The sequence below is a fragment of the Hemitrygon akajei genome, chromosome 15 (genome assembly GCF_048418815.1).
Source record: "Hemitrygon akajei chromosome 15, sHemAka1.3, whole genome shotgun sequence".
NCBI classification, from domain to species: domain Eukaryota; kingdom Metazoa; phylum Chordata; class Chondrichthyes; order Myliobatiformes; family Dasyatidae; genus Hemitrygon; species Hemitrygon akajei.
Window position 1 is genome coordinate 87,401,746 of NC_133138.1, and position 25,590 is coordinate 87,427,335.

Here is a 25,590-nt window from a genome sequence, read left to right on the forward strand (position 1 = left end):
TCAAAATTGTCTCTTCGCCCTTGAAATAGCCCTCTGCAAATCATACCTGGTCTCCTGGTAGGGACCTGGGTCACCAGCCTTGAATGCCACAGAACTAGCTTTCAGCAGATAACGTACCTCCTGGTTCATCCACGGTTTTGGTTTGGGAATGTACAGCAAGTCTTTGTAGACACACACTGATCACACAGGTTTAATGAAGTCAGTAACAGCTGCAGCGTACTCATCAAGATTTGAAGTTGAATCCCTGAATACGGTCCAGTCCATCAATTCAAATCAGTCCTGTAGGTGCTCCTGTGCTTGTCCATACCTTCTGGGCCTTCACAACTGGTGCTGCAGCCTTTAGTACAGCCAGGTGATCAGACTTCCCGAAGTGAGGGCGTGGAATAGCACGGTAGGCTTTCTTGATGGTGGTGAAACAATGGTCCACTGTGTTGTTTCCTCTGGTATTGCAAGTGATCTGTTGATGGTTGATACAGAGCTGCTAAATGAAATACCTACAGCATAACAGTGAAGAGGTGAACCAGGGCATTACATTTATATCACACATCACCTCAGGATTACTGCTAAAGAAATATTGTGTTTCACAAGATCCAGCAAACAGTAAGCAATAAGAATCAGACCATTTATGTTTTTTGAAAGTTTGCTGTTTGAGGAATAAAATATTGGCCAAGGCAACAGGCGAACTCTGCTTTCAAGCAATTATTTAGATCTTTGTCATACACCTGAGAAAACTAACATGAGTTAACATCTCAAGTGAATAGAAATAACTCCAACATTACAGCAATCCCTCACTGTTCATGCTGTACACATCACACCACAATGAGGATTCAGCCTACATTTCACTGATTGGGGCAATACACACAAAATGCTGGTGGAACGCAGCAGGCCAGGCAGCATCTATAGGAAGAAACACTGTTGACAGTGGCCTGGCCTGCTGCGTTCCACCAGCATCTTGTGTGTGTTGCTTGAATTTCCAGCACCTGCAGATTTCCTCGTGTTTGCGTTTCACTGATTGGGAGCAAATGATTCAGCCATTCTGTTGTGTTCGCTGCAGAATACACATCTTCAGACACCTCTAAGAGGCAGATATCTTTTTAGTATTCTGACTCAGATTAGATTATATACATAAAGGTACAATGGAATTCTTTGCTCATGTGAACTTTACACAGTAAACAGTGTGCTTACTGTGTTTAAGTACAATCAAATGATTCAAAGCATGCTGCACTCAGACTTGCTTGAGATAGCTCTTGAAACCAGATTTCAGAACAATAGGATACTGTGATTGGCAACTATCACAACAGACGATGTAATTAACAATTTGGCCAGAAAGTAACAAAAGGGAAGAGAGTAGATCAATGTACATTTGTTCATGATGTTAACAAACCAAGGATGCTTGGAGACAGAGAAGGCACAACTTCCATGTCAACAGGTGATTTACCTAGATTAGAAAACTGGTTACTAGGATACTTACAAAATCAACATGGGAAACTGTTCACACAGGACTTGGTGGTCATAAAAACCAGTCCATTAATAACAGAATCTTGCCTACATTCCTGGGGGGGGGGGGGGGGGGGACGACGACGACAAATTGCATCTCCAACTGAGATAAGAGCTGGTCATAACATGATCTGAGTTAGAATAACTGTTTAATTTATGCCCAGGCAACAGGAACAGGAAATGAGTACAAAATAAAGCATAAAAATAGAGCCTTCCTTTTTTGAGTATTCAAATTCTCAATGGTCGGCAGCGCAGAGAAGCCCCAGAAGTCGGAACCGATTAACCCGGGCTTTAATTCTAGCAAGCCACTTTCCAGCTAATTAGATGTAATGCGTAGGCGGTTGTATTATTGAGAATACTAAAACAACAGTTCTTCGAACTACCCATGAGCCCTAATTGCACAAAAATGATTGTTGAAGGACTTACCAGCCACTAATTACAATAGTAACTACAGTAGAACATACTGATTTTCATTCACCCATTTTGTGTAAAATGATACAAGTTCTGCACTGCAGTTAGCCTCAGCTGAGTTTGTCAAGTTGCACTACATTTTCGTGAAAGACACTACTAAGTGTCAAGATTTTGATGAAGTGATTTGTGGTTGAAATAGTGTCTTCATATGAATTGTTGGACATGCTCTGAAGTGTCTGATCTGTTTTATTCCTTCACCTTTACCCTTGAGTTAAATATCAATGGAGATATCTCTGCTATAACAGCCAAGCCCCAAGAAGCCAAATGATGATCAAAACTAGACATGGTTGGGCCTTTGTCAAGGTTTGTCATTTATTCATGATACTTTATAGTTGGATTGAATGATCATTACTTAAATGATCCAGTGACCATTGCAGTTTCATAAAGTAATCCAGGTTTTCAGGAGAGGAGAATGGATAGCAATCACGAAGGGGACAGAAGCAACTTATAAAAAGCACAGACTACAAAGAGGAGAAAAAAAGTCTATTACTATTAGAAATTTATTCTACGTGGATCAAACCACACATAAAACAGACCAACTGCATATTTCCCTTGTCAATTTTTAAACACAAAAGTAGAAATAATTCCAAATCAATGCTGAGCAAGTCAACTATGATTGAAGATAAGTATTGTAAAATACTGTGCAGCAGCTTACATAGTCTGTGCCTCTAAAACCAAGAGCATGAAAATAAATTCTCAATCTATTATTTTTGGCTACAGATGCTTAAAACAGCAGAGCACCAAGTTAGTTATTTTGTCCCTGTAGTAAATGAATCCTTGTTACACTTTTTTTCTCTTCACAGTTGAATAATTTTAAAAAGTATGCAAGCATTCCAATTCAATTGAACTGAGAACTGCTGAAATTTTCAAACATCAAATTGTTAGAAATAAAAAAGTCACATGAAGTAAAATAATGTTGATATATATTTCAGGAAGATATGGTGACAAATTCACTGGATTCAAGATGACATGAGTAAACAACGCAACCAATGGCAAGATCCTGTAGACAGTTCATAAAACTCCTACTTCTTTCCAGTATGATTCTACTGCTGAGCTGCGTGCAATTGGAACCTGTGATTTACAATTCAACAGTGTGTTTTTGGACCAATTGAGCGATCTGTTGCTTTGCTATCTCTGAAGAAGTTCAGTGAGTTTAGGACCAGAATGTGCAGCCTAGAGGCCAGGAAGTGGGCACGAGCTCATGATCAACTCCCTTGCTTCTGTAACCGGGTGACCACCTAATCCTATTCATTATCATTAAAAAGTGTACTTACACATTCAGCTGGGTAATGCTAGAATAGTTGTCTGTGTCTTCAAGTGGAGATGGTGACGTCATTACGCACGTGCGGGATAGTGGGGAGACCATTTTGTTTTCTGCAGAGGAAGCTGGTGGAGCTGTGGGATTAAGTTCCTCCCAGAAATACGGGGCATGGTGAGGAAAAGTGAGTATTAATTGAGGATATCCATGTGAATTTGTTTATGCTAGTTGGTGAATCGAGAATATCGGTAATCTGACATGTTTTACATGTGGATGCTTTAGATTTTCATGAGTGAAGGCATCGGCGCAGATAGCGTGGCTTGTGCGAAGTTCCTCACCAGCCAAATAGCTCAGTCTTCCTGTAACTTAACTACCAGGCAATATCATGTAAAAGTTGTGCCAAAGTGTACCATTTGTCTAACTTTATTGTATCATGACTGACTGTGAATGTAACAGCATAACATGAACGTTTAGTCTCTGTTTGGAAGTTCAGCACGTGCAGGAGTAGACGTCTTAGATGAGATGTATTCGCTTACATTTTCGCTGATATGTATAAGATACAGGGTCGATGGGATTCTAATGTTGTTTGTATTGTGTTCCTTCAGAATTACCACTACCGTCTTAGTACTGTATTAGTTTTGTGCTGTTTTCTTTATATATTTTTATACTGCATACGCAATCTGTCAATCCACAAGTGTGTGGATCGAAGGTTAAACAGAGATTGTAACAGCAGGAACTGATTGTAAAGTCGTTCGGTTTGTTTTAAGACCCTCTTCCAGCACTAAAACATATAAAGGAATTAAAACCTGAAAACGTATTTGTTGTCCTGAGTGTGTACTTTTCCTCAGGCTACGCTTCTATCCCATTGAGGCATTGAGCAAGGTTGAAGTAGACAAAGACAAGAGCGGTATGCGGGCATGTGTTCAGTGCAGTCTGCCTGGGTTTGACAGGCCTTCCTCTCCCTCTCGCTAGCTGCTGTAGGAGGGAACTGCAGGAGTCTTGGGATCCACATTGCAAGGTTTGATCAGTGAGGCTTGTGACTGTGGAGTCATTTCGGGGGAACATTGTGCTTCACGTTGCATTTGCTACTGGATTCCGATTACTCTTATTTTTTCACAAACAAGAGAAAACCTGCAGATGCTGGAAATCCAAGCAACTTACACAAAATGCTGGTCGAAGGTAGAGCATTCCTATGAAACGGTTTGTAAGCCGGAATGCCGTAAAGTGAAGAAGCAATTACGATTTATTTATATGGGAAAAAAATTTTAGCGTTCACAGACCCAAAAAATAACCTACCAAATCATGCCAAATAACACATAAAACCTAAAATAACAGTAACATCTAGTAAAAGCAGGAATGATCTGATAAATACACAGCCTATATAATGTAGAAATACTTTTCTACAATTATTGCAGCCCTGTCCACCGCAGCGAAAATTTCACGCAAGCGCTCTCAGCAGTACTCGTGACAGAAACACACGGCGCAAGCGCTCCCGGCAGAAGCACTTTTTCCAGTAACCTTTAAGCTATGAAGCTACCAAATAACACATAAAAATACACAGCCTATATAAAGTAGAAATAATGTACACCCAGTGTAGTTTCACTTACCAGAATCAGGAAGACAGTGAGGACACTGATGATGGTGTGTTAGGCTGAGTCGTCGGAGGTTGGGGTGGTGGGAGGTAGAGGACACTGGGGTGTCATCTCATCATTGTCTGTTTCCATCAGGGCAGGCAGGTCACGTTCTTCTATGACTGCCTGCCTCAATGTCGAAGGTTGAGTTTCATTGTCTGCTGTGGCTGATGTGGAAGGCTTGAAAAACGACAGTATGCTTGACTGCTTAGCCTCGTGCATTTTTCTATCATACAGTTCTTTGTAAGCACTCAAACCATCCTGCAACCCTGCCCTAAACCTACATACCCTTTCAAAATTAAAGTCATACTTTTCTGCAATTATTGCAGCGTTGTCAATTGCAGCAAAAATCTCATGCAATTGCTTCACGTTCAGTTCCTGGACGTCTTCACTTTCAGGCCAAAAATCTGTGATATGTTACTTTACGCTACTTTTATACCCAGTCATGATACCTCACCTGCTACCAATTAGCCTGCTTAATGTGGAATCTTCCAAACCGGTGTTACTTGAATATTCTGTGCACTTTTCAATCTTATTTTAACACTGTCCCAACTTTTGTTGAGTATGTTGCAGCCATCAAATTCTAAATTTGTGTTTACAAAATACAATTAAGTTGGTCAGTAAAACTATTGAAAATCTTTTCTTTGTACTTTTGTCAGTGAAATAAAGGTTCACGTGAATTAACATATCACAGATTTTTGTTTTTATTGCATTTTGGAAAATATCCCAACTTTTCTGGAAATGGGGTTTGTACTTCCTACCTCGCCTCATCCCGTTACCGCCTCATTCTGTTGAGCCAATGCCCCATCACTGTGCAGCCTCTCACTCCGCTGCCCGCTGGATATGGCCACCTTCTTTTTATACCTTTCGTGTTCTACTGGCTGACGTCATGCACCTGTGTAGTCTCAGCTCTCTTTAATCTGAGTAATTAAAAAAAAACTCCCTTCACTCTGAAAAATCAGCAGTTCAACTCGCAGCCTTCCTGCTCGGAAAGGTGCATGGATTTAGTCCTGGAGCCACGTTTCTGCAAGAACAGCCCAAAGCAGTTGTTCATTTCACACAAGTGCACCCACAGATAAATGCAATCCAGCTTGTCTTACTGGAAGCAAACACTGGAGAGCAGCAGTGATGGGAGGGGCCAGCTCCCAACACAATACAGAAACCAGTGGCACATAGCCAACTGCAGCATCTCCTTTGCCAGTAGCTGAAACAGGTGAGCCAGAGGCATCAGGGTCCAGACCGTGCCCCAGCCAAGGCCTCACAGCTCCCCCACCATCAGTCTCATCGAAGAACTAGCCAATCAAACTTGCAGTTTCTATATTACCAATATCCAAAAGGGTCTTGCAATCACAATAAAAACTAATAAGCTAATCACTTTCACCTTTTGTTCCTCTGCACACCACCTCTGACACATTCTTCCCTGAGTGACTGAAGAACACAATGCACAACAAGTTCAGGTCCACTGATGTTAAGTAACTTGCTGATGGAATAGAAGCACAGTACACTGTGTTCTTAATATCCAGCAGTGCCTTGTGATCATAAAGATGACAAAGCATGAACAATTACTCCCTTGTTTGAACCCAGAGATGGCACTGCATCCAAGCGCTCAGCCAACTTAGCAGAAGATGCAGTATCATGCAGTCAGTGCGGATCGTAAATAATATCTCTTCCTTGCTGACAATCAACACTGGTACACCTCAATTATGTGTGCTTACCCCACTGCTCTATTCTCTCCACACCCATGATTGCTTGGCTAGGCACAAGCTTAAATGCCATCTATAAATCTGCATGACAAAAACATTGTTGGCAGATGATGTCGAAGAGGCGTACTGAGTGAGAGAGATTAGCTGATGAAGTAGTGTCACAACAACAACCTTGCACTCAATGACAGTAAGACCAAGGAACTAATTGTGTGCACACACTTGTCCTCATCAAGGGACCAGCAGTGGAAAGGGTGTGCAGTTCCAAATTTCTGCGTGGCAGCGTGCCTGACGATCTACCCTGGGCCGAACATATTGATGCAATTACAAAGAAGGCATGACATCAGCTATAATTTTATTAGGAGATTGGTATGACACCAAAGACTCTAATGAATTTCCACAGCTGTACTGTGGAGCACATTCCAACTGGTTGCATCACCGTCTGGTATGGAGGGGCCACAGCACAAGATTGGAAAAAATAATAGGAAGTTGCAAACCCAGCATCACCCAGAATATGCCCTCTTCTCATTGCTACAATCAAGGAGGAGGTATAGGAGACTGGAGACACATACTCAACACTTTAGAACAGCTTCTTCCCCGTTACCATCAGATTCCTGAATGGGCAATGAACAGTACCTCACTATTTTTTCTTTTTTTTGCTCCCTACTTACACTATGTCTTTCTATATTTCTTCATGTAATTTATAATTTCTTTTACTATTATGTGGTGCAAAGTATTGCTGCCACTAAAACAACTAGATTCATGACAAGTTCCCTCATGAGATGCTCATACAGAAGATTAAGATGCACGGTGTCAGTGGTGAATTCAGAACAGGTTTTCCCACAGAAGACAGAGGGTGGTTGTTCTCGCTACAGATCTGTGATTAGTGGTATTCCATAGGGATCTATATGAGGACCTCTGCTATTTGTGATGTATATAAATGACCTGGATAAAAATATAGATGAATGGTTTCATAAGTTTGTAGATGACATAACATAGGTGTGTGTTGTAGATAACAGCATTCTAGATCAGTTGCAGATATGGGCGGAAAAATGGCGGATGAAGTTTAACCCGCCAAATGTTAAGTGTTGCACCTTGGTAGGTCAAATGTAAAGAGACAACACACTGTCAAGGGCAAGACCCTAACAGTGTTGAAGAGCAGAGGGGTCTTGTGTCTGAATTCATAGCTCTCTGTAGATGGCTACACAAGCTGATAGGGTGTTTAAGGAGGCATATGGCATGCTTGTCTTTATTAGATGGAACTTTTGAGTTCAAAACTCAGGAAATTATGTTGCAGCTTTACAAAACTTCAATTAGGCTGCATCTGGAGTTTTGCATACAGTTCTGGTTACTCCATTATAGGAAAGATATTGAGTCTTTGGAGAGGGTGCAGAAGAGGCTTACCTGGATGCTGCCTGGATTGAGGGGTTGGACAAGCTTAGGTTGTTTTCTCTGGAGCAGCAGAGGCTAAGGGCAAATCTGATATAAGTTTATAAGATTATGAGATGTATAGATAGATTAGACAAACAGTATGTTTTATTTTCCCCCAGGTTTGGAATGTCTAATACAAAAGGCATGTAATTCAGGTAAGAGGGTTTCATTTTAAAGGAGATGTGAGAGGCAAGTTTTTTTTTTGCACAGAGAGAGATGGGTACCTGGAACGCATTGCTTGGGGTGGTGGTAGAAGCAGATACATTAAGGACTTTTAAGAGACATTTAGTCTGAATGTGAGGAAAATGGAGGGATATAAATATTGTATAGGGATATGGGATTAGTTTCGGGTAGATGGAGGTTGTCAGCCTGGGAAGGCAGTCCATCTAAGAGAGGGAAAACTCTGATTTCAAACCTCCTCGGCCTTACGGCCATACCCACTCATGGAAAAGGCTTTGGGAGTAAACCCTGAGGACAAATCTGGAGCTGGAGTGCCTAAGAGGGAGACTTGCTGCTTGGGCAACTGCCGGTCTTCCATACAACCTTGCCCAGGCCTGCACCCTGGAGAAGACTTTCCAGGTGCAGATCCATGGTCTCGTGAGAACATACATACATATATGGGATTAGCTTAGTTGGTCATTTAATTACTAATTTATTTGGTTTGGCCCAACATTGTGGGCCTGTTCAATGTTCTAAGGCCATTGATATTAAATCTGATTCTGATTCTAACTCTGAATTAGGCAGATCAGGGCCATACCTCAAAGCTAAAGAGAATTGTAAACCAGGAATAATTCTTTCCCCTGACCGATATTTGAAATCCTATGTTAGAGGCTCAGTAGAAAGGTGAACAGCCAATCAGAACAGAAATGACATTCCTTACACAAATGGACTCTTGGGTCACCCAGAGAAAGACAGAATTTAAGATTAAAACACTTAATATAGGCAAGTGGCATTGAAGTCAACAACCACGGTGATGCTGTTAAATGGTGAAGCAGGCACGGATACCCAAAAACCTACCCTTGCTTGAGATTTGAGACCACTGCTGAGAGAATGGCAATATCAAGCCAGACAGTTGCAGGAAGAAGTGACTGTGCTCCAGAAAACCTGAAGCTGAATTTCCTTCTGGTACTGGGATAAAAAAAACTTTCCTTCTTCCCACACACAGGCAAATTTTTAAATTACCTCTTTTGCCTACAGACTTGGCAAGAAAACTGAGTAAATTCCCTGCTCAGCAGCGGTTAGGAAGCAGCAAAGTGCAATTTCTTTAGGAAATACACATCCTCCTCTGAATCCAACATAAATGTGGTATTTCAATGGAAGAGGGGACATCAGAAGGATCAATAGAAGGACTAAAATGTCACAGAAAGAGGCATGTTATTCCAAGATCGAGGGAATGACTGATCATTGGCACATGATTCAGAGTACATGGCATTTATACTGAGCAGGAGGAACTTCTGTATTTCTCTTCCCACATACATTTTCTTCAATTCACCTGACATCTGTCTCATGCCCACTTTCCTCTTGATGATTAAATCTTATTGGCTGACGAGTTAAACTTTTGGTCTCCATCAACCATTGCTCCAGTGATCAAGTATCAGTTCATCTTCAGTTTGCAAACCTCAATTGTAGCACAACCATTTTGTGGAGGTGATTGAGGAGAAGAATTATCGTAGGTGCAGCCCATGGTAGGAGTCCAACATATTTCGTGGTGACGGAGTGGGAGGGAAATTTAAATAAGGCTAAGCAGCTTTCTCAAATGGAATTTAAATGTGAGTGTTCATCCTAACAAACCAATGGCAATCTTGCAATTCATACACCTCCTTACCTAGAGCAGCATAGAGCAGGCAAAGAAAGGTTAACTCGTCCAAGCGCTCTTGTGGTAGAAAGTGGCCCATCTGGCATCTTCATAGAACTAATTATAGCTTATAATGGAACCTGACAAGTTACAAATTGCTGCAAGGCAATATACACAGACCATTTATCTAGCCTGATGGCAATGATGCAAATTACAGGACGAAGGTTATTGATACATAGAAAACAGCTGACAGCTAACAATTGATTAGAAACAGATTTTAACTAGTCTCCCTCCCTCTTATTCTTATTCCACTGATGACCAACCTATTTATAGCTATCCTATAATTTCAGCATTGCTCAATGTCAGCTCAAGACACAGTCCTGATCTTCTCTCTCATGACTCTGTTGTGAAAATAATTTCAGATAAACAGCCCAATTTTTTTCTCCACACATGGCTGCTCTATCAATTTCAATTTGTTTCTTTTCTTCCTCCTCTCCTACCTCAAAAAACAGTTTTCCAGGTAAGAGAATATGATGTAGATGTGACGTCTCTTAAAAAAAAAGCTGGCATCCACTGCAATAGCAGGTGCAGGTGTTATTATTAAGTGCTCCCAATTTTTCACACTAAGTCCCAAAATGTGCATGTATGAACAGTGAGGAATAATACTTTTACACAGATATACAATATATTTATTTACACAGATATACAATATAATACTTATTGTGAACAGTTTTGGGCTCTTCACCTTAGAAGAGATGTTCTGGCATTGGAGAGGGTCCAGAGGAGGTTCACAGGGATGATTCCAGGAATTAAAGGGTTTTCATATGAGGAATGTTTGATAGCTCTAGGTCTGTACTCACTGGAATTCAGAAGGATGAGGGGTGATCTCATTGAAACCTTTCGAAGACTGAAAGGCCTAGACAGAGTAGATGTGAAAAGGATGTTTCCCATGGTGGGAGAGTCTAAGACAAGAGGACACAGCCTCAGGATAGAAGTGAATCCTTTCAAAACAGAGATGCGGAGAAATTTCTTTAGCCGAAGGGTGGTGAATTTATGGAAGTTGTTGCCACATGCAGCTATGCAGGTTCGTTTGGTCTATTTAAGGCAGAGATTGATTGGACTTGGCATCAAAGGTTAAGGGGAAAAGGCCGGGAACTGGGGTTGAGGAGCAGATAGAATAAAAGATCAGCCATGATTGAATGGCGGAGCAGACTCGATGGGTCAGATCACCTAATTCTGCTCCTATGGTCTTATGGTCTTACACAGAACAACCATAAGATATAGGAACATAATTAGGCAATTTGGCCTGTTGAGTCTGCTCTGTCATTCAATCACGGCTGTGCTTTTTTACCCCCCTCCTCAGCCCAACCCCTTTGGCCTTCTCCCCATGACCTTTGATGCCATAGCCAATCAAAAACCTATCAATTTCCACCTTAAATACACCAAACAACTTGGCCTCCAAAGCTGCCTGTGGTAACTTGGCAAGTAATTTCTCTGCATCCCTGTTTTAAATGGATGTCCCTCTATCCTGAGGCTGTGCCCTCTTGTTCTCAACTCCCCCACCATGGGAAACATCCTTTCCACATCTACTCTGTTTAGGCCTTTCAACATTGAAAAGGTTTCAATGAGAATTCTCTCATCCTTCTAAATTCCAGTGAGCACAGACCCAGAGCTATCAAACATTCTCATATGATAACCCTTTCATTTCTGGAATCATCCTTACGATCCTTCTCTGAATCCTCTCCAATGCCAACACACCTTTTCTTAGATAAGGAACCCAAAACTGTTCACAATACTCAAGGTGAGGCCTCCCCAGTGCCTCAACATCACATCCTTGCTCTTATATTCTAGGCATCTTGAAATGAATGCTAACATTGCATTTACCTTCCTCACCACCAACTCAACCAGCAAGTTAACCTTTTGGGTGTTCTGCACAAGATCCCTTTACACCTCAGATTTTTTGATTTTTCCCAATTTAGAAAATAGTCTACACATCTATTTTTTCTACTGAAGTGCATGACCATGTATTTTCCAGCATTGTATTTCATTTGTTACTTTCTTGCCCATTCCCCTAATCCAAGTCCTTCTGCAGCCTTCCTGTTTCCTCAACACTACCTGCCCCTTCACCAATCTTCATATCATCTGCAAATTTGGCAACAAAGCTATCTATTCCATCATCTAAATCAGGGGTGTCAAACTCATTTTAGGTCACGGGCCGGATTGAACAAAATGCAGCTTCTTGCGGGCCGGATCAGTCGGACGCGTGCGAACGCAGCTTTCGTTGCCTCCATTTTTTCAGCCTGCTCTCATGTGTTTCAGTCTCTGCTATAACTACAAAGTGTTTCACTTTACAAATTCCGTTTCTTATGAAGAAGACTGCCGAATAAACACTAAAAACCCTGAAAACCTGGTACCTGAATAAACTCAGCATTAGCCATATCATACGCCATAGGCGCTTCGATTACTGGGGCCAGCTTTAATAGTAATTAGATATTATCTCGCGGGCCAAAGATAATTCCACCGCGGGCCGGATTTGGCCCGCGGGCCTTGAGTTTGACTCGCGGTGGAATTATCTTTGGCCCGCGAGATAATATCTAATTACTATTAAAGCTGGCCCCAGTAATCGAAGCGCCTATGGCGTATGATATGGCTAATGCTGAGTTTATTCAGGTACCAGGTTTTCAGGGTTTTTAGTGTTTATTCGGCAGTCTTCTTCATAAGAAACGGAATTTGTAAAGTGAAACACTTTGTAGTTATAGCAGAGACTGAGACACATGAGAGCAGGCTGAAAAAACGGAGGCAACGAAAGCTGCGTTCGCACGCATCCGACTGATCCGGCCCGCATGAAGCTGTATTTTGCTCAATCCGGCCTGTGACCTAAAATGAGTTTGACACCCCTGAATTATACAGCATAAAAAGAAGTGGTCTCAACACCAACCCCTGTGGAACATCACTAGTCACCGGCAGCCAACCAGAAAATGATCCTTTTATTCCTATTTGCTACCTCTGACCAATAAGCCAATGCTCTAACCATGCTAGTAATTTTCTGTAATATCATGAGCTCTGAACTTGGTAAGCAGTCTCATGTATAGTCTCTTGTCAAAGGCCTTCTGAAAGTCCAAATATACAACATCCAGTACACACCCTTTATCTATCCCACTTGTAATCTCCTCAAAGAATTCCAACAGGTTTGGCAGAGCAGGTTTTCTCTTAAACATAGAACATAGAAATCTACAGCACATTACAGACCCTGTGGCCCATAATTTTGTGCCGACCATGTATCCTACTCTGGAAACTGCCTGGAATTTCCCTAGTGCAGAGCCCTCTATTTTTCTAAGCTCCATATACCTACCCAAGAGGCTCCTAAAAGACCCTATTGTATCCACTTCCACCACCACCACCACCAGCAGTGCATTCCATGCACCCACCATTCTCTGTGTGAAAAACTTACCCCTTGGTACCTATTTCCAAGCACCTTAAAACTGTGCCCCCTCATGTTAGCCATTTCAACCCTGGGAAAAAACCTCTGGCTATCCACACACTCAATGTCCCTCATCATCTTAAACACCTCTATCAGGTCAACTCTTATCTTCCGTCGCTCCAAAGAGAAAAGGCCAAGTTCACTGAACCTATTCGCACAAGGTATGCCCTCCAATCCAGGCAACATCTTCGTAAATCTCTTATGCACTCTCTCTGTAGTATCCACATCCTTCCTGTAGTGAGGTGACCAGAACTGAACACAGTACTCCAAGTGGGGTCTGACCAAGGTCATAAATAACTGTAGCATTACCTCACAGTTCTTGAACTCAGTCCCATGGTTGATGAATGCCAACACACCATACAACTTCTTAACAACACTGTCAACCTGCACAGTAGTTTTGAATGTCCTATGAACACAGACCCCAAGACCTCTCAGATCCTCCACACTGCCAAGAATCTTGCCAGTAATATTATATTCTGTTTCAAATTTGATCTACCAAAATGAATCACTTCACACATATCTGGGTTGAAGTCTATCTGCCACTTCTCAGCCCAGTTCTGCATCCTATCGATGTCCCACTGAAACCTCTGACAACCTTCCAGACTACCCACAACACCCCCAACCTTTGTACTATAATATAAGAAAACCATGCTGACTTTGTTCTATCTTAAAAGCATAAGTCATAGGAGCAGAATTAGGCCATTCAACCCATCAAGTTTGCTCTGCCATTCCATTATGGCATATCCCATTAAAACCTGCCTTCTTGCCATAACTCTTGATGCCCTGACTGATCTTGTTTCACGTCACCAACTACTTCATAACCTCATCCTTAACAATTGACTCCAACATTTTCCCAAACACTGAGGTCAGGCTAATTGGGCTATAATTTCTTTTCTCCTTCCTTAAAGAGTGCCATTTGCAAATTTCCAGTCCTCTGGAACCATGCCAGAGTCCAATAATTCTTGAAAGATATTACTAATAACCATATAACCATATCACAATTACAGCATGGAAACAGGCCATCTCGGCCCTTCTAGTCCGTGCCGAATGCTTACACTCACCTAGTCCCACCGACCTGCACTCAGCCCATAACCCTCCATTCCTTTCCTGTCCATATATCTATCCAATTTTTTTTTAATGACAAAATCAAACATGACTCTACCACTTCTACAAGAAGCTCGTTCCACACAGCTACCACTCCCTGAGTAAAGAAATTCCCCCTCGTATTACCCCTAAACTTTTGCCCCCTAACTCTCAACTCATGTCCTCTTGTTTGAATCTCCCCTACTCTCAATGGAAAAAGCCTATCCACGTCAACTCTATCTATCCCCTCATAATTTTAAATACCTCTATCAAGTCCCCCCTCAACCTTCTACGCTACAAAGAATAAAGACCTAACTTGTTCAATTTTTCCCCGTAACTTAGGTGCTGAAACCCAGGTACCATTCTAGTAAATCTTCTCTGTACTCTCTATTTTGTTGACATCTTTCCTATAATTTGGTGACCAGCGCTGTACACAATACTCCAAATTTGGCCTTGCTAATAACTTGTACAATTTTAACATTACATCCCAACTCCTATACTCAATACTCTGATTTATAAAGGCCAGCATACCAAAAGCTTTCTTTACCACCCTATCCACATGAGATTCCACCTTCAGGGAACTATGCACCATTATTCCTAGATCACTCTGTTCTACTGCATTCCTCAATGCCCTACCATTTACCATGTGTGCCCTATTTTGATTAGTCATACCAAAATGTAGCACCTCACACTTATCAGCAGTAAACTCCATCTGTCATCTTTCAGCCCACTCTTCTAAATGGCCTAAATCTCTCTGCAAGCTTTGAAAACCTACTTCATTATCCACAACGCTATCCATCTTAGTATCATCTCCATACTTACTAATCCAATTTACCAACCCATCATCCAGATCATTAATGTATATGACAAACAACATTGGACCCAGTACAGATCCCTGAGGCACACCACTAATCACCAGCCTCCAATCTGACAAACAGTTATCCACCACTACTCTCTGGCATCTCCCATCCAGCCACTGTTGAATCCATTTTACTACTTCAATATTAATACCTAACAACTGAATCTTCCTAACTAACGTTCCGTGTGGAACCTTGTGAAAGGCCTTACTGAAGTCCATATAGACAACATCCACTGCTTTACCCTCGTCAACTTTCCTGTAACCTCTTCAAAAAATTCAATAAGATTTGTCAAACATGACCTTCCACGCACAAATCCATGTTGACTGTTCCTAATCAGACCCTGTCTATCCAGATAATTATATATACCATCTCCAAGAATACTTTCCATTAATTTACCCACCACTGACGTTAAACTTACAGGCCGATAATTGCTAGGTTTACTCTTAGAACCCTTTTTAAACAATGGAACCACATGAGCAATACGCCAACCCTCCGGCACCATCCCCGTTTCTAATGACATTTGAAATATTTCTGTCACAGCCCCTGCTAATTCTACACTAACTTCCCTCAAGGTCCTAGGGAATATCCTGTCAGGACCCTGAGATTTATCTACTTTTATATTCTTTAAATCGCCAGTACTTCCTCTTCTTTAATCATTATAGTTTCCATAACTACCCTACTTGTTTCCCTTACCTTACACAATTCAATATCCTTCCCCTTAGTGAATACCGAAGAAAAGAAATTGTTCAAAATCTTCCCCATCTCTTTTGCTTCCATAATCTCTACTACTACCTCTTTCAGAACCCTAGGATACAGTTCATCTGGTCTGGGTGACTTATGTACCTTTAAATCTCTCAGCTTTTTGAGCACTTTCTCCTTTGTAATATTAACCGCACTTACTTCTCTTCCCTCACACCCTTCAACATCTGGCATACTGCTGGTGTCATTCACAGTGAAGACTGATGCAAAATACTCACTTAGTTCATCTGCTATCTCCTTGTTTCCTGTTATTATTTCCCGGGCCTCATTTTCTAGCGGTCCTATATCCATTTTCATCTCTCTCTCTCTTTTCATATACTTGATTTTTTTTTCTTGCTATTGTTTGCTAGCTTGCTTTCGTATTTAACCTTTTTCCTCTTAATGATTCTTTTAGTTGTTCTCTGTAGGTTTTTAAAGGCTTTCCAGTCCTCTATTTTCTCATTAGTTTTTGCTTTGTTGTATGCCCTCTCTATTGCTATTAGATTAGCTTTGACTTCCTATGTCAACCACATTATACTATTTTGAAATTTGAGTATTTCTTTGTTTTTGGAATACATTTATCCTGCACCTTCTGCATTTTCCCCAGAAACTTACGCTACTGCTGCTCTGCTGCCATCCTTGCCAGCATCTCCTTCCAATTTACTTTGGTCAGCTTCTCCTTCATACCACTGTAATTTCCCTTACTCTACTGAAATACAGTACTGCTATGTCAGACTACTTTCTCTCTATCAAACTTCAAGTTCAATGCAGTTATATTGTGTTACGTTCCCCAGTAACCGGGTAGTTTTCCAGCAAAGATAGATGGAGCCACCGAAGCCTGATGCTACTATTTTCAAACGTTTTTATTTATAAAGGGGCACAAACGTATGGTTAATACAAAACATTCAGATCATATACGTCGTCACAACTCAATCTAAAGCACAGGTATAGTAATAATCAATCAGAAATGAGCTCTACAGTTGTCTAGGGGCAATGTAGATATATATTGTTTACTGGATATTCAAAAGTCTTTTTGCGGTCACTGCAGTTCCACCCGCTGCCATTGTCGTGATGTCGCGTTGGTGCACTTTTTGTTAGAAAGAGAGAGAGAGAATGAAACATTTACCCAACAGTTTTTCCAACCTGTAGGAGGTAGTCGGAAGTCTCGTTGGGGAATGGACTCTCATCTGTGGCTTCCCCTGTAGCTAGGCCGTTCTTCCGTGGTGATGTCGCCAATCCCAGGCAAGGGAAGGACGCACACGAACCCCACCACTGGCTGTCGCTCTCTAAACGCAGTCGCAGGAATTCTCGCGTATCTTCTGGTGCGTCTGGCCCACCTTTTATCTGGATTGGCAGGGTTGTAGATGTCCATCAGGGTGGGGGGGGGGGGGGCGAGGCAATCCTTCCCCCATCACCCATCTCACATTGCCCTGAGATTTTGCACGTAGGTCAGTTCCTTATCTCACAAAGGTGTCTCCCAAGACAATGGCTATGTCCGAGGTTTTTGTCTTGTTGAGCGACCAGCCCACTTTGCCCGAGGGCTTTACACGTGGTCTTCATGAGACAATAGTCAAAGAGTCGCTTTATTCTGCTTCCCGGGGGAACGTGGTCTTCAGCACGTCTCCCTCTCTCTCTTGGGTCATTTGACCCCCCTCTTGTCTAGGGCTCTTGCGAATCTCACAAAGGAGGGGGCTGGGGTCATAACACCTCCCCGCTTAAAAGTTTTTTACCAGCGATTAAAAACAAGTTGGTACAGAGTCTTATAGGATTTTTTTTCTAACACAATACACAAGCTCCTCTCTTCACAGAGTACTACCGTTAAACATTCAAGTCAGTATCTAAACAGGTAACAAGTACCGTGCCCCTTTTCTTTAATATCTTAACCTCACGTACTGTACTAAAGTCTGGTAGCATCAAACTTCAGCTCAATAACCACCTTATTTATTTATTTTCTTCAGCAACATAACTAAGGAGGTTTGATCTTAGTTTAGGTGCATCTACAAAAGTTTATACAAATACTAATCGTTTTGGTCGTGGTATTTCACCGGCAGGTCTCCAAAGGGGTTGTCTTTATTTTTCACAGGCTTTGGCACGAATCCGTACAACCGGCGTTGCTGTTTAAAAAATGGCATTTCTATTACCCATCGCCTTTTCCCGGTGAGTCCCCCCGTGGGGAACGTGAATAATTTGGCGAGGTACTCTCCCGCCTTTCCTTCCCACAAGGGTTATTCTCTTAACTCCCCGTCCCCAACCTAATCCATCAGGGGAATTTCCACCCACGTCTTTAAGGCCACCCAGGTAGTTAACCCTTTTTCCAAGACCATACAGGCTGATGTGTTTCAGTGCGAACCTTTTCCTCCGGCCGCATTTAAATTTCGGCTTCCTCGCAGCGCTTTCTTGAATAACAATAGCGTGTGAGGCACCTTTACATTCCAAATCAGCCTGTACTCGATGCGCAGGCATCAATCTAGACTTTAACCTTTTTTCATTCGAGTTGGGAACTACAGATTTACCGTTCTCCCCCACAACAACAGTTATCTCCCCATTCGTAAACTCCACATTAACTCTGATCACTCCCCTCAGCACAACCCTCTGGGAACTCGCACTCCCCAAGATTAACCCTTTCTTTCCCGAACCAAGTCTATCTGCTCCAAAAGGACGACCGTCTCGTCCAGCTGAGTCAAATACCTCAGACTTTTTCTGAGCTCCGTGACTAGGTTCAGGACTACGTGCATCCCCATCTTGGACACACTCAAACGGGGCATTGGCCTCTTCCAGGCTTTCAATACCCGTACCCTTTTCAAATTCTAAATTCCCCTGATCCTCCCAGTTACTCTCTGGGCAACTCACTTCCGGAGTAAACTCAACCCCGCGGGCTGAAACAACCCCATCTGCCAACCCAGCAGACTTCTTCAAGGTAATGGAATCCTTTTCATCTAGGACTGCCCTCATTTCATTATCGGGAACACCTTTAGAATTTTCAACTTCTTCAAACAGTCCTGCCAAACCAGACAGATCATCCATGTCCAACCCTGGACCTTTTAACAGCTTTATCTGTTTCTCATCTTTATTTCCTACCTCTAGGACCTTTTTCTTCGCTAAGGACAGATATACCTTCTCTCCCTTACCCCCTTTTACGTTACTATTCCTCGTTTTACCCCCCTCGAAACCCTCGTGGCACAGGGTCGGTAAAGACGTCTGGGCCAAATCAAAACTGGCCAATTTTAAACTGCTCCCGTTCTCAGCTGCCACTCTCGACAGGCTGCGAGTGTCCGTGCATGCGGGATAGCTCGGGGACTCTATGGGCGGGGCCTCAACACGCACCGGTCGGCGGGTCATAGTCATGGCTGACCAAACTTTTCCTCCTGCTAAATCGTTCCCAAGGAGGACATCCACGTCCGTTCTCGGGAATTCTGATGGCACCCCCATTTCAACTGATCCATACACCAGCTCACAATCCAAAATGACCCTACGCAAAGACACCCTTTCTGTCCCTTTTCCTATTCCTCTCAGGGCTACCTCGCCCGTCGGAGGTCCGAATTGTAATACGTTACGGCTAATTAATGATAGCTCCGCCCCTGTGTCTCTCCAAATCCGTACGGGAATTGGCGGGTCCCCCTTCCTCACAGACACGGTTCCGTGTGACTTATAAATCTCCGACCCCTCGCGCTCTTTGCTCCCCTGGGACCCTCTTGCCGATTTTCTGATTACCACTGCACACCCGATAGGGATCGCTGCTTTCCTTCTCTCTGGCTCCTTTCTCGGAGCAAAGCATTTAGATGCAATATGACCCACCTTTCCACAATTAAAACAGGTCAAGCCAGGACCTCTCCTCCTCAATTTTACCACTAGCTCCCAGCGGGATCTCCGCCTCAGCCGGCGGACTTTCTCTACCGTTCCCACGGTCTCTCTGGTAACTTTTTGGCAAGGAAAACTTTGTCTTGTGGGTTAGGGCATATTCATCTGCGAACCTAGCAATTTCTGAGATGGACTGATTCGTCCTCTCATTCAAATACATCCGGATCTCTTCCGGAACACAACCTTTAAATTCCTCAATCAAAAATAACTCCCTGAGACGCCCATAATTCTCGGCCACCTTTTCCGCGGTGCACCAATGGTCCAAGAGCACACCCTTCTCATGGGCTAGCTCGGTATACGTTTGATTCCATCCTTTTCTTAAATTTCGGAACCTTTGTCTATACGCCTCAGGTACTAACTCGTAACCTCAGAGAATGGCCTCCTTTACTTGATCATAATTCCCTTCCTCTTCTGGGGCAACGCGGCATATGCCCGCTGTGCTTTCCCTCGTAACACACTTTGTAACAATGCCACCCACTGCTCTCTGGGCCACTTCTAATTCACTGCCACCTTTTCAAAAAGCAAGAAATAACTATCAACATCCGTCTCCTCGAACGGGGGGACCAACCTCAATGCCCGACTAACATCAAACCCCTCCTCTCTCTCTTGCCCTTGAGCTCTTCGCTCTTGCTTTCACCTGTCCAGCTCCAATTCATGGCTCCTTTGTTTCTTTTTCTCTTCTGCTTCTGCTTCTAGCTGCTTTAGCTGGAGCTCATGACCCCATTTCATCTCTAATTCCTTTAGTTTGAACACCTGCTCCCTTTCCTCAGCCTTTTCCTTTTCCTTTGCAGCTCTTTCCTCAGCCTTTTCCTTTGCAGCTGCTTCTAGTTGCTTTACTTTAAGATCATGGTCCAACCTTGCTTTCTCCAACTCTACCTGATCTGTCCCACTCGCTAATCTCTTTTCGGGGATATTTTCCAAATCCTCAGCTGCAAACACCTCCTTTTCAATGTAATACTGATTTATGACCCCTCGCACTTCCTGCTTTTTCATTGATGACCTCACCTCTGCGAGGCCTAACCCCTTTGCCAGATTTACCAAGTCTGATTTGGTAGCCGTCCCTAGCGCCTCTACAGTCGGATTTCTCATAAATTCACCCACATCCATCTTTGCTGGTTTCCTGTTTGGCTACCTGCATAACCAGATTTAAGTTTGGACTTACAGCCCGATTCACTGACCCTCCCCTTTGGTTTCAAATCCCGGACGAGCCCCCACTTGTTACGTTCCCCAGTAACCGGGTAGTTTTCCAGCAAAGATAGATGGAGCCACCGAAGCCTGATGCTACTATTTTCAAACGTTTTTATTTATAAAGGGGCACAAACGTATGGTTAATACAAAACATTCAGATCATATACGTCGTCACAACTCAATCTAAAGCACAGGTATAGTAATAATCAATCAGAAATAAGCTCTACAGTTGGCTAGGGGCAATGTAGATATATATTGTTTACTGGATATTCAAAAGTCTTTTTGCGGTCACTGCAGTTCCACCCACTGCCATTGTCGTGATGTCGCGTTGGTGCACTTTTTGTTAGAAAGAGAGAGAGAGAATGAAACATTTACCCAACAGTTTTTCCAACCTGTAGGAGGTAGTCGGAAGTCTCGTTGGGGAATGGACTCTCATCTGTGGCTTCCCCTGTAGCTAGGCCGTTCTTCCGTGGTGATGTCGCCAATCTCAGGCAAGGGAAGGACGCACACGAACCCCACCACTGGCTGTCGCTCTCTAAACGCAGTCGCAGGAATTCTCGCGTATCTTCTGGTGCGTCTGGCGCCCCGCCTCGGCAGCCCACCTTTTATCTGGACTGGCAGGGTTGTAGATGTCCATCAGGGTGGGGGGGGCGAGGCAATCCTTCCCCCATCACCCATCTCACATTGCCCTGAGATTTTGCACGTAGGCCAGTTCCTTATCTCACAAAGGTGTCTCCCAAGACAATGGCTATGTCCGAGGTTTTTGTCTTGTTGAGTGACCAGCCCACTTTCCCCGAGGGCTTTACACGTGGTCTTCATGAGACAATAGTCAAAGAGTCGCTTTATTCTGCTTCCCGGGGGAACGTGGTCTTCAGCACATCTCCCTCTCTCTCTTGGGTCATTTGACCCTCCCCTTGTCTAGGGCTCTTGCGAATCTCACAAAGGAGGGGGCAGGGGTCATAACAATTGTAATCATTGCCTCCTAAGGGCTCCTTTACCTTAATCTCTCTAATTGCCTCCAGTTCATTAAATAACACCCAATCCAGTATAGCTGATCACCTAATAGGTTCAATGACAAACTCCTCTAAAAAGCCATCTGATAGGCATTGAAGAAATTCACTCTCGAGATCCATTACCAACCTGATTTTCCTGATAGACCTCCACGTTAAAATCTACCTTGACTATCATAACATTGCCTTTTTGAGCAAACACGAGGAAATCTGCAGAGGCTGGCAATTCAAACAACACTCACAAAATGCTGGTGGAACACAGCAGGCCAGGCAGCATCTATAAGGAGAAGCACTGTCAACGTTTCCGGCAGAGACCCTCCATCCTGACGAAGGGTCTCGGCCCGAAACGTCGACAGTGCTTCTCCTTATAGATGCTGCCTGGCCTGCTGCGTTCCACCAGCATTTTGTGTGTGTTGATTGCCTTTTTGACATGCCTTTTCTATTTCCTATTGTAATCTGTGGTCCGCATCACAGCCACTGTTTGGAGACCTGTATATAACTGCCATCAGGGTCCTTTTACCCTTGCAGTTTCTCAACTCAACCCACAAAGATTGAACATCTGATCCTATGTCACATCTTTCTGATTTGAGGCCATTCTTTACCAACAGAGCCATGCCACCCACTCTGCGTACCTTCCCATCCCTCCAATATACATGTAACCCTGGACATTCAGCTCCTAATTAACCATCCTTCAGCCACTATTCAGTGATGGTCACAACATCCTACATTGACAATCTGTAAAAGTGCAACAAAATTATCCACCTTATTTCTTATATTCCTGCATTGAGATATAACACTTTGAGTACTGTACTTGCTACCCTTTTTGATTCTGCATCCCTAATACACTGATACTCCTCCAGCTGGCTGCAATTTTGTCCTATCATCTGCTTGCCTTTCCTGATGATAGTCTGACTGCACACTATCTTTTTTACCATCCGTCCTCTCGAGTCCCTTCACTCCAGTTCCCCTCTCCCTGCCAAATCAGTTTAAACCCTCCCCAACAGCTCTAACAAACTTGCCCTCAAGAATATTGGTCCACCTTGGGTTCAGTTGTAACCCATTCTTTTTGTACAGGTTGTACCTCTCCCAGAAGAGAGCCCAATGATCCAAAAACTTGAAGCCCTGACCCCTGCACCAGCTTCTCAGCCACACATTAATCTGCCACATCATCCTGTTTCTACCCTCACTGGCGCATGCCACAGGTAGCAATTCAGAAATTATTACCCTGGAGGTCTTAGTTCTCAGCTTTCTGCCTAGCTCTCTAAATTCTCTCTTCAGGACCTCTTTGCTTTTCCTTCCTATATCTTTGATACCAATATGTACCAAGTTATCTGGCTACTCTCCCTCCCCCTCCAAAATGCTGTGGATGCGATCCGAGACATCCCTGACCCTGGCACTTGGGAGGCATTCAATATTCAAATCCTCCCTCAACCTAGTCACAAGCACCTACCACAATTAGTGTCTTCAACCCCCCCCGGGGGGGGGGGGGGGTTATACTGAAGTCTATTTTGTATCTTTAGCCCCACTCACTTACATATAACACATCAGCAAAAATCAATGAATTAATAGACAAGAGAATTCTTATCTACTACATAATATTTATAAATCATAATTTCTAACCATTTTCTAAATCATCACATAATGTATTTTGTACTTATTTATCATCTTACAAACATCTTAATCACTTTACCCCCAGGCGCCCATGGTACGTCCTTTTTGCACACTGTGCATGAGCATCTTCACTCCAGGAAGAATAATACCAGCCCAGAAGCAGCACCTCAGTTTTGCCAAGATGTACCCCGAACTGCCACACCACAAGCAAACAGACCAACAGAGCTCTTGGCACACAAGCATAAAACAAATAAGCATTTATGTATTAATGTTAATAAACTTAACTGTTATAACTCTATGTTTATGTTACTTCGAGGATGTGAAATTATTGCAGTATCACAGGGAAGAAAATGGTGTTTGCTGCACTTTCTCTATCGCTCAAAACAGACTCATTTTCTCAACCACTCAGTTCTCACGAAGGGTCCCTTCACTTGAAACACTGACTCTCCTTTTCTCTTCTTAGTTGCTGCCTGATTGCAGTGTGCTTCTAGCCATCTGTTTTGATTCAGATCTCCAGTATCTGCAGCTTTTTGATTTAGTTTATAAAATCAACTCTATTCCAAGAAGAAATCAGTCACCAAGAGTTGTCTGGTGTTGCCTTTATTTTTAAAAACTGAAGTATGCACTGTAATCAGAAAGTATGCTAAATCTGTCAACTTAACTATGTATTACAGTTGCCACTGATGAGTCAATATATGAATATGGACATGCGAAGGAAAAAGAAATGAATAATTTAGAAGTATAATGATAGGACCAACTATTGAACACACAAGCCAAATTCACAAGAAATAACAACAAAATCTCAAAAATATTGCCCAGTCCATTTTCCTCAGGGTTATCAAGGCAGGCATGGAATTAAAAAAGATGAAAAGAATGATATCAAGGCATTTTTTAATATAACTGGAATTGGTTTATAATTGACCCAGGCACCAAGATGCAGTGAAAAGCTTGTTTTGCATACTGTTCATGCAGATCAAGTCACTACACAGTTCATTGGTAGAATAAAGCAAAACAATAACAGAATAAAGTGTAACAGCTACAGAGAAAGTGCAGTGCAGGTAAACAATAAGGTGCAAGATCATAATGAGGTAGATTGTTAGGTCAAGAGTCCTCAAGGGGATAGATAGTGATGAAGTTGTCAAACTCACAGAGAATAAATGCATAAATAAATGAATTCAACCTGCGCAGAGTTATACAGAATAGAAACTAGTCCTTTTGCTCACAAAGACCACCTGATCATCAAGCGGTTGCCCAACACTGACCTCATTTTATTCTCCCCATATTTCTATCCATCTCTCCCAGATTCTACCACTCATCTATACACTATGAGCAATTTACAGCAGCCAATTCAACTACTAAACAGAGTGAGTTTAGGATGTGGGAATTGCGACAGAGAAAACCCTTTCAATGACTGGGAGAACATACAAACTCCACATGAACTGCATCAAAGTACAGGACTGAGTGCAGCTTACTGAAGCTCCACTAGTTGCACCAGTATGCTACCACACATTATATGAAATCAGGAAGAAATTGTCAAAGTGTTACTGAACAGATGTAATGATTAATTTGAAATAATAGTGCCAAGGATTGGCCCACGCCCTCTGTCAATCTAGCATTTAAAATGATAGACAAGTTAAACGAATGATTTTACATAATTCCACATCAGTAATGGGACAGGTAATAGTCTTGAATATCTGCCAGTATAGGGAAACCACAGTATTTAGAAATTGAAAGCATAATGAAGGACAGTTTGAATTTCCAAAGATGCTGAGACTGAATTATTGGAAAAGGCAGATAACAACAACACTTCATTTATAGGGCACTTTCAAATTGTAAAAATATTCACAAGAGTGGTCAGACACAAGGCATCAGGCCACATGAAGACATTAGACACAAAAGTCAGAGATGACTTTGAATCAAACAGCTTGAACAAAGGAAGAGTTATAAAGAGGTTGCATGGTTTTGAAAGGAAATTCTA

At 42.6% G+C, this 25,590-nt stretch overlaps 1 protein-coding gene across 4 annotated transcripts in view; it reads right to left on the reverse strand.

Moving 5' to 3' along the window:
- Positions 1–25,590, reverse strand: part of LOC140739522 (serine/threonine-protein phosphatase 2A 55 kDa regulatory subunit B beta isoform) — an 846,310-nt gene that overhangs the window by 663,395 nt on the left and 157,325 nt on the right. The gene's annotated exons all lie outside the window — the stretch shown is intronic.